The sequence below is a fragment of the Tiliqua scincoides genome, chromosome 3 (genome assembly GCF_035046505.1).
Source record: "Tiliqua scincoides isolate rTilSci1 chromosome 3, rTilSci1.hap2, whole genome shotgun sequence".
Classification (NCBI taxonomy): domain Eukaryota; kingdom Metazoa; phylum Chordata; class Lepidosauria; order Squamata; family Scincidae; genus Tiliqua; species Tiliqua scincoides.
Genome location: NC_089823.1, coordinates 204,813,000 through 204,832,602, shown reverse-complemented (window position 1 = coordinate 204,832,602; position 19,603 = coordinate 204,813,000). Strand labels below are relative to the sequence as shown.

The 19,603-nt window shown below is 42.3% G+C and overlaps 1 pseudogene; it reads left to right on the top strand.

The window, feature by feature from the left end:
- Positions 1–16,144: 16,144 nt before the first annotated feature.
- Positions 16,145–16,258, top strand: LOC136646676 (5S ribosomal RNA; annotated as a pseudogene).
- The last annotated feature ends 3,345 nt before the right edge of the window (positions 16,259–19,603 follow it).

The following is a 19,603-nucleotide window of genomic DNA, read 5'->3' as shown; positions in this document are numbered from 1 at the left end:
CTTAAGAGAAAAATAAAATGTATTATAGACTTTATATCTCTATGGTAGAATGGACAGCAACCAAAACGTGTGCTCAAAAAGTGTGACACTACTGAGTTCTGAAGAAAATTAAAATCGTTTGCTACTCTTAGAAAACCTGCAGTGTGGTGTTAGATGTGTTTGCAATGTGTTGTTGTGTGTATTTGACAGGCCTAGATTACCCTAGCATGGTGCCCTCTTAGGCTGAAGGCCCAATTAGGAGCAATTGGTCCAATTGGTTTAAAGCTGACCCTACCTAAGGTCAAAGTCACCGTGCACCATCAGCTTCTTGGCTATCCTTCAGACCTACCCCAAGTCAAGCAGGCCACTTAACTTGTATGCATGTGTATGAGTATGAATAGGGAAGCTGTGTGATGATTGAAGCTGCCTATATTATCACCATAGATACTTGCCTATAAGGTGATCTCACAGATGAGGCAAAGGCAGGTTTTCAGCCAAATGTCATGGAATGTTCCATGACGCTTGGATAAATTGTGGGGTGAAACTTACGGAAAAGTGCTCGTGAGGAAGAGCTGCAACTTGCCCTGGAGCCTGACTGAAAGGTGGGAAAGAATCTAAACAGTGCCAGTTTCTGAAGACATTAACAAGGTGCTTATACAGTACTGTGTACCATTTCCCCCTTCTGTGTAATGGAATGGCATGGAGAAAGCAAGGAGAATTTTTCTGATCTATAGTTGTGCTGACTTTGTAGATGGCAGGCTTTAAGGCTCAGTGGCAGCCAGCCAGCCTGCCTGCTGAGTCACATGCTGGCAAAGCATTTCCCTGCAGGAGGGAGCTGTTGGGAGAGGCAAAGCATGGCCAGTGGGAGCTGCGCTCTTGCCTGCCACTCCTCTGTGCTTCTCCTGGCTGCCGCAACAACCCTGAACTGCCCTGACCCCCTGAGTGACCCACAGATAGGATGAGGAGATGGTCTACACTGGATTTTTTGGGTAAAATTTCTCACCTTTTAGGTGAGTTTCTACAGCATAGAACTGATTTTTTTCCACCCCAATCATTCCATTCTAATAAATTATACCTGCTGTTGCACTTTGCTTAATAAATCGAAGTTGTTGCTACTTTTAGAATAGTCTCTGTATTCTATCCTAAGATCCATGATCTTTAGTTGGTCATGAGTCCAGGGGAAGCGTGATGCTGTAGCACAGCAAGGATAAGGCCAATATGTTCCTCTACCTAGAATTGCCCTGGTGGTATTTCTACCTAATTGCTGGTATATTTCTACCTAATTGCTGGAAGCCTTGATTTCAGACCACTTCAGCATTTAAATCAGGTGTAGAAAGAATTAACCAACCCACCTTTTCATTCACTGACCCTTCCCTATGTGTCTTCTCTCAACAATAATCTTGTTGATTTGGAGGATTTCATTGCTTAAGGGGTCGCTGCCTAAGATATCATGAGCCCAATTGAATGCACATCTACTCAGAAGTAAGTTTCATTATAGTTAAGTGGACTTACTTCTGCAAAGTGCGGCTAGGTTTACAATCCTAGGTTTACAATCCTACTCAGAAATAAACCTCCTTGCGTTTAATGGGGCTCACCCTCAGGTAAATGTGTAGAAGACCACAGGTTTATACTTCTTGCCTCCTTCATGCACATAACTTTGATGTGCTAGTGGCAGCAGATCGTGCAGGCAGTGGCCAGAATGCCAGGAGATGGAGAACATGTCATAGATGAGAACAGCATTGGCAATAAAGCTACCTGAGAGCAGTTTGGCAAGTTTAATCAAGTCAACCAGTTTTAAAGTCATTTTTGATGACTTAGGACAGTGGTTCTCAAATGTTTTAGCACAGGACCCACTTTTTAGAATGACAATCTTTTGGAACCCACTGGAAGTGGTGTCATGGCCAGAAGTGACATCATCAAGCAGGAATATGTTTTAACACCTCCATATGATCAAATCAAATCAATCAATTAATTAAATAAATTAAACGTTTACAATTAATAGGAGTTTAAAAATTTATTCAAAATAAAGAATCCTTCTATCCCTCCTAAGTAGTTGCTGAGCTGTTTTAAAAAAAAAAATCCCTGTTCAAACTACAGATCAGTAACATTTCTCTAGATGCAGTCATGTACCACAATAGCATCGTCTAATATATTGAAAATAAAATATACATTGAAATGAATGGGGACCCACCTGAAATTGGCTCATGACCCACAGTTTGAGAAACACTGGCATAGGCAGCAATCTTATACAAACTTCCCTGGGAATAAGCACCATTGAGCACAACAGACATATTTCTGAGTACACATGCATAGGCTTGCACCATTAAAAACAGACATGGCCCTATTCTAAACTGTTGTCTTTCAAACCTTCCATGTACATCTTTAGGCTGATGGGCTCTTCAACTGCCACGTCAGTGACTTAAAGTGATAACATCTCTTCAGCTCCATTTTTGTTTCAATAGAATCATATTACTTGGTTGTATATGACCTTGGTCTAGATCAGCCATTTTCAACCACTGTGCTGTGGCACACTGGTGTGCCGCGAATGGTCCCCAGGTGTGCCGCGGGAATTTGGGAGAGGGTCATTTATCAATAGGACCATTGGGGGATGTGAGCCCCCATTGACAGCACAGTGTGCTTTGTCAATTGACAAAAAGCTGATGGTGTGCTTTGACCATTTTAGTGCCTTGCCAGTGTGCCGTGAGATGAAAAAGGTTGAAAATCACTGGTCTAGATACTTGTTGCAATGAGATACAAAACAGAAGATGTGCTCAGTGGTATTATATTTGTATTGGCAACCTTCAGTCTCGAAAGACTATGGTATCGCGCTCAGTGGTACAACTGGTACAATGGTTGTAGTTTAAGGAGTTGGGTATACCTCCTTGTAGCTCAAGCAGGGTGATAAGATACAATAAAGGTTAGTGTATCTTTACCTTTAACCGCTGAATAGAAGAGGGAATGTTGGCAGGTGCAGATCACAATGGAAGGGTTGAAAAAACTGCACCTGCCAACATTCCCTCTTCTATATAGTGGTTAAAGATATAGGCACTCTGCTCTCCATTGTATCTGGTCACCCTGAGCCCAAGGAGTCAGGTGAAAGCCTGCATAGTGTTGTTTCAGCAGGAAGTGCTAACTTAAGGCTGCAGTGCTAGCATACATGTCCCACTGAACTCAATGGTCTTTACTTCATGTTTAGAATTGGGCTACACAATATATTACCCCCACTCCTAATTTGGTTTGTTAAAAATTATCTTTGCAATATTTAGAGTGTTACTTCTAAAACTGCTTCTCATCTTTATGGTACAACTAGCATTGCGGGTTGGCCAGGTTGGACACTGGTTGAAAGTCCACCTGGCTTCACTAATCCCTAAAACCTCAGTACCAATGATATCCCTAAGAGGGGAAGGCAGAGGATGCTATGGGAGGCCCTGTGCAGGGCTTTGTCCCACGGCTCCCAGCAACCTGTGTCACTAGCATGACTATCTACTTGTTTCTAGGTTCACAAAAGCAGTTTTCCTCTGCCCAGTACTGGAGGTTTCCCTTCCCCCATACTACGAAGGGAGGGGCCAGCAAATGTAGTTTTGGGTGGGATGTAAAGAAAACGCTGACATTGTTTAAGACCTTTGAGAATTTCCATTTGGCAAAGTTCCAAAATTGCAATGAGTCAGGATTTAGAAACCGGTTTTGCAAAGATCCATAGCAAATCCTGCTGATTTATTGCATTTTGTCTCCCTCACAAACACGTGAAAACAAACAAAAATAGGAAGAGGATACAAAACTCCAATGCAAAAGTTCACAAGCAGAGCACACTGATACCATTCAGTGATTTCCCCAGTGGCTTTTAAGTTCACTCTGGGTGGCATATTTTAAATTTAGGGCAAATCCTGTGCTAGAGGTCAGGTTTTTAATTTCATATCACTGCTGTTTGGTGCTCACTTTGCCTTGTTGCATAAACTCCTGCTACATGTTGTTACTTAAGAAAATGCATTCCTCATGGATAGATATTACATACTGCCCAGAATTCCTGTATAAGTGTCTCTGTAGCTTGAGGTGTTGAAAATGCAGACTGGTTTATCAAAAACACAGCTGCCTTCCTTGGGGTTCCCAAATGCTCATAACAAATAGATTTCTTTACGAACTTGTGAGAATACCCTGAGGAAAACAGCTGCGTTTATTGCAAAGCCCGTGAAATCTCAGGCGAGTCTGTAAGATTGTAATTTCAATATTACTTTCAGATTTTTTTCCTATCATTTTTAATTTTTTTTCCAAAAAAATATATTGCACAGGGGAAAAAAAGATAATTATTTCAATATTGCCAGATAAAATTACTGTAGGTTCACAGTTTTGATTAACAGGGCCAAAATTTTAGCACCGTTTCATACCGTCGCAGCAATACTAGGAAAAATCAGGGAGTGCTTTAAGGGGAAAAATAAAATCAGGCAATTGCTTTGAAAAGTGCCAAGAAAATAAATTCTTATTGAATTTAAGGATCAGTCAATGAAAGATAAAATGTTATTAGAAAAGACTGTGGAAGAAAGCTGGACATGATGGAGGAAAGATGTTTCAACTCTCGTAGATAATTGGAACACATTAGAAAAGAATGCTTAATTAGTCTAAGGATCCTTTGCAAGTAGCCCTTTTAAATAGTCTTCCTTCTTAGGTTACCATAACCATTGTAATGGCCCATATAAAAAGCATATATAATATATTATATTATATTAATACTGTATATTATATAGAAACACTGCAGGTGTCATCTAGTTGAGGAGAACATACTCTGATCCCATTCTGCCTTGTGACACCCATTTTTCATATTTGATATACCAGAACATGTCATAATTACAGTGATACTTCCTTACTTTGTGGTGGTACATGGACCAATGCACCAAATCTGATGGGGTTTCTTCCTAGGAAGTATACTTTGAACTGCAACCTAATGACAGTAAATTTGAGTTGATTAACCTGACCATTAATACCCAAACAGACTGTTGGGGAAGGGGAAATAGCTATTTGGCCAACTAAACCATGAAGATATATGTGGATTTTTTTTAGTCATAAGTATGTTCCAGAGTAATTCTTTCATGGCTCCCTACAGTTATGTCACGTTCTTAGAGACATGCAGGTGGAACTTCTAGGAAAATATTCTGCGGTGTATGTGGCATCCCCGGAAGTTCACTGTGGTGCATCAAAGTGCACAGTGCAAAGTTGGAAACCACCGCTATAGTAGCTTGGTTTCCCTTCAACATCCCTGCCAGCCAATGAGTGTATTCCTGCCAAAAACACAAGTGTATTTTTAATATGGACACTCTTGGAGAATATTGTTTCTTATGCAGGCAGTTCGCTCCTTGTTGCATACCCTTTCCTTTGATTCTAAAATAAATCAAATAAATCAATAATAATAATAATAATAATAATAATAATAATAATAATAATAGTCCAACTGACATGAAACCATACAAATTTTCCCTATAAGTTCACTGAGTTTCTGTCTATTCAGTGCTCCTTTTCGTTTCTGCTTCTTTTTCCTTTTATTTTTTAGGTTTATATGTTGCACATTAGTGTGGCATTTTTTTATGTGCATAGAATTTTATTGAAACATATGTTAAAACTGTAATAAAATCCCTGTTTAAAAAGGATTTGTATCTGTGCTTTATTAATTGTTACAAAATAGCTTATTATTATCTCAAGTTTATCTTTCATATTCACTTCCAAATACTCTGGTATTTGGAAAAGCTTACTAAACCTGAATATTAAAAAAAACAAAAAAAAAACAAGACCTGCGGTATAATTTCCATCGGCCATTCATCAAACCAGTGTAGTTTTTATGGATCCAGTTCTCTACGGAAGTTGTATAGTCCATCTTGAATGAAGTCCAAGGAACTGTAGAACACTTTGGAGAGAAGGGTTTTTCTCATGCTATTCCTGGCAGGGACCAAAGCAAATAGGACTGACCGCTCATGTGAGCCTACTCTCACAAGGCTTCAAGCTCATTTTTTGCCATCTGAATATGAGACAGCTCCAAAATTGGAAGTGCCACCTTTGAACTATCCCCCTTCCTGAGTTGCATGACCCCTCCTTGACTATAGACAGCGCTCAGGGCTGAGCTATTTCATGCAAAATACTGTAGCTAATTTAATTTCTAGAAATAATAACGCGTTCCTTTATTGCACCCTCTTACTAGCATATCAAGTTCTTGACCAATATTAACTTAATCCCACAGCAGCTCTGGCAGATATTACAATGGCAAGAAATCTCCTTCATTAGGATTGAAAAGCTGAATGTTAGTCAAAATCTTACTAGCAGTCACAAAAATCTGTGACTAAGTAATTAAATAAACTTAAGCAATTAAAAAACTGTATCCAAAAGCTTAAAAAAAAATTCCCAAAAGGCAAATGTGTATTTGCAGGTTATGTTGGAGATGAGCAGTTTGAATAACGTACAATTACGACAACTTGTTTTGTGGGCTATTACTTCCATCATTGCTTTGTCAATGGAAGAGGTGTATCAGCTTAGTCTGGACATAACACCAAACAGTGGTATGGGATTATATGAATGAGAAGGTCTGGCCCATCCATAAGACAGACAGAAGCAATCACCTGATGATTGGTGGTATGGTGTTTATCTCAATAGCATAGCCTGAGGAAGGATAAAATGGTAAGTACTGCAGACACCGCAATGTACCATGTAAGTGACCCTTCCCACTAGCTGTAGGAGCCATTCCGGGCAGTGACACACAGGAAACTCCAGTTGTCATCACTGCCCGGAATGGATCTGATGGCAAGCGGGAGGGCTGCTTATATAGCATATCGTGACACCTGCAGTTCTTACTATTCTCTCCTCCCTGCCTCAGCTATTGGGTCACTGGCCTCAAATGGTTTTCCTTCTTCCAACTCCTGAATCTGAAAATGAAGAGAGGAATTAAAGGAAGTGGGGAATGAAGAGGACGGGTGAAAGAGAGATGAGTGGTGGGCTAGAGTGTCAGAGATGGTCTAGCCCTCCAATCTTCCTTTCCCTATAAAAATAAAATAAAATGAGCTTCAGGTTGTGTGCTTCCTCCTCTTCACACATTGCATTCTGCAACACCCGTCCTTTCATGGTAGTTTACAGCAAACTGTAGGTTGCCATTACATCCATGTGGGAAAACTATGTTCTGCATTTGCAATTACTTTTCATGTAAAAGTACAGAGCTTGAATGGAGTGAGGATGAAGAAGGCACATTGACAGGCTGTTCTAGTTTTCAAGAAGCACAATTCCTTTCACTCTTCACCAGCAGCATCACCTTGTAGCTTTCCAAGGTTGTTTCTTGCTCACCAGTTCTAACTAAAGCCTCAAAATCTGCTCCCAACATGTTCCACCCAGACTGGGTGTTTGAAGACATGGCCAGTTGGAAAGCAACAGACAGCAGTGTGAGAGTGACTGCCTGGAACAATCCTGTTGTGATTGCTCTCCTTTTTTTTTCCCCCGTCCATATCACTGTGGTGGGTAGCTCAAGGAAAACATCAACCCAGTGCGCATCAACTTTGAAGAAGACAAATACGATGTCAGGAGCCATTAGGAATGAAATCAGGAACAAGAGTCATTTTGGATTTTTGGATTTTGAATAGATTTTAGATGAAGAGTGTGGCTCTGTCTGTGTGCATGCATGCATGTGCATAGACCAAAGAACATGGCTGAAAGGATTTGGACAATCTGAGATTCTCCAGCTACAAGTAAATTTGAGGCCTGGGTTGAAGCCTGGAACGTAGTCCCTTTTGAACTCAGATACATTTTTGACTCCCAAGAAATGTTTACATAACAGACAATAAACCTCACTAGACAATAAACTTCTGGTCGTAGTGGTTCCAGTGCCATAAACATCTTGATTGCATAAACAAACAATTTGGCCAGGTACAAGTGAGGTGATAAAAGACTGGCTCTTATAGAAGGCCACTGAGAGGTGCCAAAGAAAGAGAACAAGATAATTCTGGACTGGCTAGGATCAAGAAGAGGAGGAGGGAATGACACAAGGTGCCAGGAAGCAGGGTCAGACAGAAAAGGGTTAAAAGCCAGACCAAGAAGAACCGAATATGAACACTGGCAAAACAAAAGGAAGTCACTTTGAAACATTTTTAGGTGAAATAACCCCCTGATGCCACCTCTGAAACCTATTCCTTTCCAGTTTCTCATTTCTGTCCCTGACCCTCTACTATACCACCCACCAAGATCCAAAACTGCTTCTTTTTCTCCTCTGTTTGATCACCCACCCTTTCAAGACAGAGCAGTTACCCTGCACTTTAGAAGGTCAATGGTGGTACCTTCCAAGTTGGCTTTGACTACTCAAATCACTATCATTCATTGTTCCTACAACATATAATAGTAATATACCACTTTTAAGCAAAATAAGTTGCCGAAATGGTTTAAATAGCACACAAAATGGGAAAAAAGTTTGCTTCCCCGCCTCAAAGGGGATCACAATCTAGAAAGACACACAACGGAAACACCAGCAATCACCTCCGGAAGGGAAGTTATGCTGGAATGAACAAGGACAGTTCTTTCCCTCTGGTAATTATGAAAAAAAAGTTCCCAGTTTAAGAGATACCACTTTGTGTGGATAGCAGGGGTGATAGGCTAGCCAAGCCATAACAAAGCAAGACTGTGAATAGCAGCAAAGCACAGTCAATGACACTATTTTGCTAGTGCAAATCTTCTGTCGTTCCATTACCAGTGTCAAAGGCAATGAGCCACAGAACATCCAAGTTATTTTTAAAAATGATGTTAATGCTTCTCGTCGTGCCCTACAAATCTTGTTCCTATGTTGAATGGTAAATACAAGCCAGCATCGATCTCAATAAGTTCTCATTTCCTTGACCTTTCAGCACGTCCCAAAGTTTGTTCCAAAGAAGCTACTATTATTTGCTAGGCCTGTTCAGAGAAATAGCCCAACGACTGAAAGAACAACAACATTGGATTTGAGATATTTCAAACTTTGGGCTTGCAGTCCATCTGAATGGTCAAAAGAAACACAATCAATTTTCATTTTAAAAATCAGATGTTAAAAAAAAAAAAAAACCTAAACTCTAGTGTTATATTTTGCATGCAGCCATAACTTATGGAAACTGCCTTGAATTATGTTGAGGGTCAGTGATCAGAAATGTAGACATGAGTTATGGTCTGAGCGCATGCCCTAGCTAGCCCTCATTTAACATGGCCTCTCAGTCACATCCTCCAAACCACTTAACTTTTAACTGTTCGTCTTAAAAAACGCAGCAATCAGTGATTAAAAATAAGGGGAATGACTACATTCCTTAAACATCTGGGAGAGGCCTCTCAACTCACAGGCTATTACAGAGAGTGGGACACCTAAGAATAAACATTTCTAAAAGACTTTAAATCACCTAATGACGAATTTAACAAATACGATCTTTGGATATTATATCTGCCAAGCGGACAAGAATGTTTACAGTAACAATCCCTTACCATCTAAAAGTTCAATCCAAGGCATGTCTTCCTCATAGGTAAATAGGCCTTACTCCCAGGTAAGTGTGTTGAGGATTGCAGTCCTAGAGAGGTGATTTAAAAAGGAGAAGGGATGGGGAGCATGAAATAAAATAGACAGGTACCAAAAACTTTCACGTGTAAGTATGACGTTACATAATGACTGAGCGGAATGGCTGTAGATACAGACAGTTTGAAGAGAGGTGGAACTAAGTGGGAGCTGGTTCCCATTAATGATAGAGCCTCACTGCCTCACCTTTCCATCTCACAAAGCTGGGTGAAATCATAAGATACATTCTGATGGATCCCTGGAAGTTCCACTCAGAGCTGTAACTAGGGCAGAACTTGAGGGACACCTGCTCCAGGTGCTAAGCCAAGGGTTGACTGCCCCTCAGGTTCCTCCTTAGTTACAGAGGAGACACTAGAGCAGGGGTCTCCAAACTTTTTGACCAGAGGGCCACATCAAATATCTAGCGTGGTGTGGAGGGCCAGAAAAAAAAATTTAAATATAAAATTTAAATAAACAAATTAGAGATGGAACTTAGATGAGTGAATAAATGAATGGATGGGCTCATTCATTCAACCTCTCTGGCCCTCAGAACACCCTCCAGACACAACCAGAGCACAGCTCTGGTCATGTACAGTTGAGTTGGCCAGAGGCTTTTAGGGGGAAAGAGGCTGGCTGTGGACCAGATAAAGGCTTGTCGCGGGCCGCATCTGCCCCCCAGGCCAGGGTTTGGAGACCCCTGCACTAGAGGATTAGCGCCCTCCATTCCTTCTCCTGTGGAGGCTCCCCTTGAAGGAGAGCCTCCATAGGGGAAGGAACAAGGGTGTGAAGCCACTGCAGTGAGGGCCTTTCCTCTGGAGAGAACCCAAAGTTACATCACAACGCATGACATCACTGTGTTGGGCGCCAGGGTAGGGCATTACACCTCTGGTGCCATCTATGTACTAATTCCTCATGGAAGATATCCACTCTCCAGACTGTTCTATAGCTCAATGACACAACAATCTTCTTTACAAAAGAGACCCCCGAGATATGCTTCCTGCATTCACTTCCACAGCTCTTCATGAAGTATCTTTGAAAATGGCACTGGTGATCAGGAAGTCCGTCTGTGATTTCTATCCTCCCCAGGATTGTTTGGGTTACACCAAATATAACTGATCATTTAGCATCTTCATTATCGAATACTTACAAATGCCTGTATTTGATAACAGTTTAAAAAAAGAAATCTGATTAATCTATGCAGTGGATTGCTTCCAGTGCTTTGCCCATACAATGCACTCCCCCAAAGAGAAAGGAAATGTATGCATTTTTATATTTTAGTCTCAATCTCAACGGCAAGCCTTTAGAAGGCTAAAGATGTAGGGTTTTATTGTAGCTGTCTTTGGGGGTTGCAAATTGTTAACATCTGTCTCTTAGCATCATTTTTTACAATAGTCTACTCTCGAGATATCCTGCTAATGACTGTAATTTTCTAGTCAGCTGCTATTTGTCAAGGTAGTTTAAAGGTCACTTTTTGCTATGTGAAGAAAATGGGCCTGGTTGGGTATTCTTTTCTTTTACAGGAAACTGAGCTCATGCGAGGTTTTGCTTTATACCGAAATCATTACGCTCCCCAGCCCAACCAATGTCTCTTTCCAACATCTCTGTTCCTCTTCTCATTCCCATTTATTTGCTACCTTCCCTGCTACATTTTGATCCCTTCTAATGGCCACACTGCTTCATCTTTGTTTTCTTCTCTGCAGCTATGTTGAAGGATCATTACTTATTCATAATCTATTATTAAAATGTCAGAGCCTGATTAAGCAGACGAGATCATTAGCGTCTTCCTTGTTCCTTAGCCTTAGGGTGCTTTCATACTTCTTCAGCTTAGAACAAGGGTGGGCTACATGAAGCCCCTGAGGCACTCTGGAGCAGTTTAAAGCTTTGGTATGAATTCTCAGAATTCAAAGATTCCTTTGGAGTAAATAAGTCAACATCTATGCCTTGTAGCAATGGAGAATTTTGAAGATGCAATGGCAAACATTTTAATGACTTGGAAACATAGCTGCCATCACTTCTCAATCAGTATCATGGTATCCTGGACACACCAACTGAGACATAACATCAAATGCTCTGCATGTTATAGTACTATAACTTAGGGTTATGCTGTAAAACAGATGGATCAGGTGAGGCAAACACAATTTGTAAAATTCGCAGTTACGGGATGTAAGGGTAGCCATTACCTCCAATGACCATAGAAAAGGAATTGGATAAGTTCATGTAAGATTGACATCATAACATAACGTCATAACAGCCAATGATAGATTGTGGATATGTGAACTTGCATGTTCAGAGGTAGTATTCCTCTGAATACCATTTCCTAGGTGATGCAGCAGGGAAATTTATTAATAACCTTCATGCTCTGCTTGGACAAGGCATTTTTGTTATGTTCTTATACAGGTCCAACCTTGTTATACACAGATTTTTTATACACTGATTTGACTCAACACGAATGGCCACTGCAAATGAGAAGGAATGTGCTGATCCCCAGAGAAGGGGAAAAATGCACCCCTTTAAAATGCTTTTCTTACTGTTGTAGAGATTTTTTATCTCAATATGATGAGAAGGGCCCTTTAAATTAAAGGAAAACAGTCCTTTACAATAATTAGAGAGAGGGCAGCCAGCTGACAATCCATCAATCATTCTCTCTCCAAGTGACCCCCTCCATCCCCCTGAACACATGCCTTTCTAAGGGCCTGGAGAGAGACTGATTGTTGGATTGTCATCTTAATGACTCTATCTTAACATCTCAAAGGTCAGCAACACTGTTTTTAAATCACCTGAGCAAAGAGATTTTGTTTTTTAAATTGATTTGCTATAGTGCAATTTTTACTGTCCACAAAGTTCTGGGAACGGAACCCTCCCAAATAATGAGAATCAACCTGTATTCATATCAACCTACTGTGGTTGGCAACCTTCATGTGCTTTTGATGTTCAAGGGTTAGTGCTGTCTCCAGTCCTTCAATAATAGCCCAATCAGAAGTATGGGCAGGAGGTCTGGTCTAGAGGGTAGAGCCTCCATTTGCCTGAAGATAACATCTGAAGGTCGCCAGTTCGAGGCCACCGGCACCGTGAACGGCGAGACCTTGAAGCAGCTGACAAGCCTAGCCGAGTTATGCCGAGTTATTCCACCTGCTCTTTGGCCGCTGTCAGCCTGTGTGGGAGGAAAATGGAGGCCAGAATGTGATACCAAATCATAAAAGATCCATCTGAAATGTTGTGGTTCTTGAAAGACAGAACCTTCTTCAATTGTAAAAATCCCTATTGGGATTTAGTATAGCCTGCCTATGTAAACCACCTTGAATTAAAATCTGAGGAGAAATCTGATGACCAAGAAAGGCGGTATACAAATACCTGTACTATTATTATTATTATTATTATTATTATTATTATTATTATTATTATTATTATGGAGACATCTTTCATATACATTACTCCCTACACACACGATGGCCCCTCATGAATAATCAAACAACTTGCTGATAAATTTTGTGCATATTATTTTCCATGAAACTCTTCTAAAGTTTTGTCTGAGAAACTTCCAAACTTGCTTCAAATGCCACATTAGACAAGGTCCAGTGACAGCCCTGGGATTCACAGAAGCTCCATGAGAAATTTAATTAACCATCAAAATATTTTGGTTCCCCTCTAGATAAATAATCTAGGGATCCTCTAGATCATGGGATCCCAAATGCCTTACCTTCACAACCCACCTCATCGTCCTGGGCCTGACAAATCCAGGAAGCTGGCAGACATTATGCCATGTGATGTGAAAACTGCTTCCACATCATGCCAGTGCACAGCCTGAGTCATTGGCCATGTCATAACAACAATAACAACAACAGTATTTATATACCGATTTTCAACAAAAAGTTCACAAGTGGTTTACAGAGAAAATCAAATATCTAATGGCTCCCTGTCCCAAAAGGGCTCACAATCTAAAAAGATGCAACACCAACAGACAGCCACTAGAAAAGACACTGCTGGGGTGATGTGGGCCAGTTACTCTCCCCCTGCTAAATAAAAGAGGAGCACCCACTTGAAAAAGTGCCTCTTAACTAGTTAGCAGGGGTTATACCACATAGGATGATGCATTCCCAATCTGTGAATCATAACCCACTGGTGAGGTGGGCATGATTTTCAGTTGGTTGTGGACCCGCCATGACCAGGAAGCAGTCTGGAGTATGACGTAGCCAATGACACAGTTCACATGCTTTCGTGACACGTGCCATAATGCCTGCCAGCTTCCTGGACTTGGCGGGCCTGGGACCCACCAAAAATTGGGGTGCGACAGACAGATTGGGAAACACTGCTCTGGGTGTTTTAACTAGCAGGAACTTTGGACTACATCACATTTGACTTCAGTTAGAAATCTAGTCATGTGTGGAAAGAACAGCCCTAGCTGGGAACTCTGGGGAAGGGGGGAGGAACCACGATCTTCAGAAAGGGCCCTCACCAAGACTAGAATAATGTGGGAGCAAGACATATGAATTCATTCAAACTCGTGGAATGATAGGCCTATTTTCCAAACTAATTGAGGCTTTTCATAACATACACTCCATTTTGCCAATATTGCTAGCAATGAAGAGAGATTTTCTCACCATCATCATCATCATCATCATCATCACCACCACCACCACTACCTAGTGGTGCAAAGTTTTCTTCTGCCTTATTCTGTGAATTTGTGTCTTTGGTCAGCCAAGCAGTCCCAAAGGCACTTACTGCAAGCACGATTAAACTTATTAAAACTTGCACTATAACAGCAGGGATGAAAAATGAAGCTCTTGCTCCAGCCTGTCGATGTTACAAATAAACAAATAACAAGTATATTAAGTCAAAGAAGAAAAGGAAATGGGTTTTTAACAGACGTGGAACTGTATTCAGGTCTCCAAAGCCGTTGTCTTGAATACTGCAGTGTTCAGCACAAAAAGAAACACTTGATATTTTAGTTGCTTCTGTTGTGAAATATGGTCAGAAATATGGTACCATGTTTTATGACAGGGGTGTCCAAACCCTGGCCCGGGGGCCATGTGTGGCCCTCGGGGACTCCTAATCCGGTCCATGGAGAGTTCCCAGTCTCCAATGAACCGCTGGCCCTCCAGAGACGTGATGGAGTCCACACTGGCCTAATGCAACTGCTCTCAGCGTGAGAGTGACTGTTCGACTTCTTGCGTGAGCTGTGGGATGAGGGCTGCTTGCTGTTTGACCTCTGTGATGCAGTAGCAGCAGCGAAGGAAACACCTGCCTTGCTTTGTGGAAGGCCTTTTATAGGCCTTGAGCTATTGCAAGACCATTCATTCATATAAGTTCCATCTCTAATATATTCATTTAAGTAAAGTTATTCAAATTTCATTCCTGGCCCCCCGCCAGTGTTAGAGATGATGTGGCCCTCCTGCTAAAAAGTTTGAACACCCATGTTTTATGACAATGAATCTTTGGAACTCTTTTCCCAGAAAAGCAGGACAAGCACCATCTTTTGCCATTTTCTGGCAGCGATTGCAGACATTTGGTATTTTGTAATTGCATTAACTGCCTTTTCTTAACTAGATCCCTGCGCAATGATGCAGTGGTGCTGCTGCAGTCTATGCTGGATCCAGTCCAGCTTCCTGTATCTCACTGTGGCCCATCAGATGCCTCAGGGAGCACAAGACAACAAGAGACCTGCATTGGGTGACCTTCGGGGAGAAAGGCGGAATACAAATCGAATAAATAAATAAATATGCTGCATCCCATGGGGAATTTTTGGTTCTTGGTGGTCACCTTAGGAGAAGGGGACACTTGTTGCTGCCGAACCCATCCCCCTCCCAGGCCATTCCACCCACCCCATCTCCTCCCCGTTCTGCCCTCCCCCTCCCATTCCACCCCCTGCTCCAGGTTGACCTACTCCAGTAGGCCTGTCAGTTCACTGGTGCATGTGGAAAGGCTCCAGCCTTCCCATTGATGTGCCAACTCCCTGCACTGCTATAAAGCACTTTACGGTGATTCTGTGGCAGCCTGCACCAGCAGAACATGCATTCCACCTGTGCAGACCTTGGTTAGGATTGGGCCATAAGTTTTTGTGCTTTAAATCAGTCCACTGAAAGGGATGTAATAGCTGCTACTTTGTACTAGCTGTACAAATAAGAGGTTAACATTACAGTTCCAAAATTCCCCCCCCCCCCCGGCTCAGAATTAACCATAGCCAGAGGTGAAATCTAGTTATTCCTTCTACCCACCCACCTTTCCTTTTTAGCTGATTCAGCAGTGACTGTGGTACTGCAGTGGTGAAAGGGAGGCAGGAGGGCCTCTTTCATCCCCACCTTTGTATGGCACTCCTGGCATACCTCTATGGTTGTACACCAGGAGCACTGGGAAATAAAGTTTCCCCTACAATTATGGCATGTCCCTCTCTTCCTTGATTCCTTTGCTGCTTTCATCAGAGCAGCTAGATAGGTGGACCTAGGTGAGTAGGATGAAGCCCAGTTAAGTGGGATGGAGGGGACTGAGGGGAGGAAGACAGGGAAGGGTTTGAGGATAGGATTGGATCCCATCGAGCTCTTGATGGCCTAATGCAAAGATGTGGTGGTGTCTGAACTGAGCTCAGCATAAAATATATTTATTTTCAGAGCTGCTCATCCATAAAGCTTCCTAGGTGATTTTGGGCCAGTCCACTGTTACCCTGCACATGCCCAATTTCGTCTGATCTTGGAAGCTAAGCAGGGTCAGGCCTGGTTAGTACTTGGATGGGAGACCGCCTGGGAATACTGGGTGCTGTAGGCTTATACCATAGTCTTTCGAGACTGAAGGTTGCCAACCACTCTCACTCAGTCTCACCTACCTCACAGGGTTGTTATGAGGACAACAGGAGAGAAAGAACCATGTACACCACCACTGAGTTCCTTGGAGGGGAGTGGTATAAACGTGAAAATATTTAATATAAGATATTAGTTGGACACTGGTTGAAGAAACTTGAAGCATCTTTACATGGGTGCTTTTCTGCTTGGTGGGGAACAATGAGAATGTCTGCCCTTTGTAATAATACATACTGAAGTGACTTTGCTTTATTGTTTATAGACTTGTCCGTTGGGCGCTAGGAGTTGTCACTTAATATTATATGGGTCTAGAGCAGCCATTTTCAACCACTGTGCTGTAGCACATTGGTGTGCTGTGAATGGTCCCCAGGAATGTGGGAGAAGGTCATTTATTAGTAGGTCATTGGGGGATATGAGCCCCGCATTGGCAGCACAGTGTGCTTGTCAATTGTCCAAAAACTCATGGTGTTTTGGTCTTGACCAAAATTTTAGTGCCTTGCCACTATGTCGTAGATGGAAAAGGTGGAAAATCACTGATCTAGAGCAGGTGTGCCCAAACCCCGGCCCTGGGGCCACTTGCTGCCCTCGAAGCCTCTTAATGCGGCCCTCAGAGAGCCCCCAGTCTCCAATGAGCCTCTGGCCCTCCGAAGATTTGTTGAAGCCCGCACTGGCCCAACGCAACTGCTCTCAGCCTGAGGGCAACTGTTTGATCTCTTGCATGAGCTGTGGAATGAGGGCTCCCTACACTGCTTGCTGTTTCATGTCTGTAATGCAGTAACGGCAGCAAAGGAAAGGCCAGCCTTGCTTTGTGCAAGGCCTTTTATAGGCCTTGAGATATTGCAAGACCTTCATTCATTCATAGAAGTTCATCTTTATTATATTCATTTATGTAAACTTATGTAAATTTATTCAAATTTTAAATGTAAATTAATTCTTTTTTTCCCCGGCCCCCCAACACAGTGTCAGAGAGATGATGTGGCCCTCCTGCCAAAAACTTTGGACACCCCTGATCAAGAGTCTTCAAAAAGAATGATGTCACCGTAGTTTTTTTTTCAAGGAATGCATTTGTGCACCGAGTTCAATGCAATAATAATATCCTGTGTATCCTAGTGCAGATTTATGGCCCAATCCTATCTTCAGCTGGCCTGGGGGGTGCACAGGAAATTTCAGGAAATGAAGAAAAGAACATGACCAAGACAACTTGCTCCCTGCTTGGAAGAGAGACAACGCAGTACAGGAAGCCTCATTATTGCCTCAATATTATTTGGATCATTTGTTCAATGCAGAGTAATGTACACTGCAAGACTGTTAATGTCACATGTGTCATTGCTTTTGACAGCTCCAATTAGCTGAAGGTTACCACCTCTGTAAAAGTGGAGGATGGGTCAGACTGGAAGGTGAGCAGGATGGATATTTTACTGCTTTGCACATCCGCACAATATGCGGGAGGTAGGGAAGTTTGAAAAAGTGAATCATTCTCTTAGGGAAGGGAATGTGTGGAAGTCCTTGGCGGCAGCAGCAGCATCTGTGGGTACAGAGCACAAGATGTCCTCCACCTTTCTATGCGTGAATTTGGAGAATAAAAGCTGCATATCCTAACTGAAGAAGCAGCATTTTGGCAACAGCTATTGAAATGCTTTATAGGCTATAGGTAAGTTGGTTATTGGAATTAATGTATATGATTAACTGCCCAATCCTATCTGTATTCTAGCTGTGCAGGCATGTTCTGGCAGTAACTGTGCACTGTCAGGCCACTGCTGCAAACGGACAACAGTGTTGCATACTTGGCAGCAGGGCAGCGGGGCAGGTGATGCGTGGGGTGGGGGGTCACACCACTACTAGCCAAAATTTTTAAAATCTTGGTACTTTCAATAATACCATCATGTTGCATATCATGTGATGTGCAATTTCGTGTAGAATTCAATGAAAAATGTGTTGAAATATCTCTATCGAAAGATATAGTAAAAAAAAAAAACTGGTGTGAGTGGGGCAATGGTGTATCACCAAACCCACTGCCTGAGATGTTGCCCCGTCCAATGCATGGGAGCTGGTCCATCATGGGGATGACACACTAGCTTCCCGCACTGGGTGACACAAACCCTAGCTACGCCACTGGCTACAGCTCCCCTGGCAGCAGTAAGTTGGTGCCGGAGTGGGTAGTGGGCAGGGAGAGGGAGGATCTGGTTGGAAAATGGGAGGATCAGGACAGGGACTGGGGCCAACAGGACTTGTATTGGGGGAGGTTAGGTGTGGTTATTGGTGGCAATGGCACTGCCAGTATCGTATGCCCCCATCCCAGCATTGCCAAACTCCCTTTGGTCCACTCAGACTTGTGCCAACAAAAGAACTGGCACAGATACGAGTAGATCCATTGAGAACCATGATATGGCAGAATAGGTAAAAAACAATTTTACTTACCTCTCCATCACACCATGGTCTCCAGCCAGTCCACAGGATGCAGTGGAGGCTGAGTCTATGCCACAGCACCCCAGAAGCCAACCAAAGATAGGATGGGGCCATAAATTTGTGAGAAAGAACCAGTCATGTCCATCTCCCTCCCTCTTCCTCTTTCTCTTTCCCCCCACCCCCACTGCAAGAGTCTACTTTTATGGAGTGTTTATGACAAGCGTTTTCTTAAGAGTTGAAAAATGTTCAAATGTTGAAAACATCCAAAGTAACAGCAACATAGGGCACAATTCTGCCAAAAAGAAGCTTAAATTCTATTGATTCCAACAGGACTTTGCACAAAAAAACCTGGACATCAAATAGGAGCAGGCCCTGATGGTGCACCAGTTCACTCATATTGCTGTAAGTAGTGGGATTTTTGCTCATAGTGAGACTTTGTATGAACACATAGAATCATTATATACTAAGTCAGGCTTTTGCTCCACCCAGCCCACTTCTATTTTTATTGGTAAAAGTAATTGATGTCAGGGAGACTGGTTATTTTCCAGCCCTCCAACCTGAAATTATTTAATTATACTAAAAATTGAACTTTAGGACCTTCTGTACACAAAGCATGTGCTCTACTCCTGACCTATTCAGCCACTAGACTATGATCATCAGTGCTCCTTCATATAAAGATGATGTATAAGTGGATTTTTGAACACAGGTATTGAATTATAGTTGGCAACCTTCAGTCTCGAAAGACTATGGTATCGCGCTCTGAATGGTGGTTCTGGAACAGCGTCTAGTGTGGCTGAAAAGGCCAATTCGGGACTGACAATCCCTTCCACACTGGGAGCAAGTATAGTGTGTCCCTGGTCTGTCTCCCTGGCTATGGGCCTTCCTTCTTTGCCTCTTTGCCTCAGTC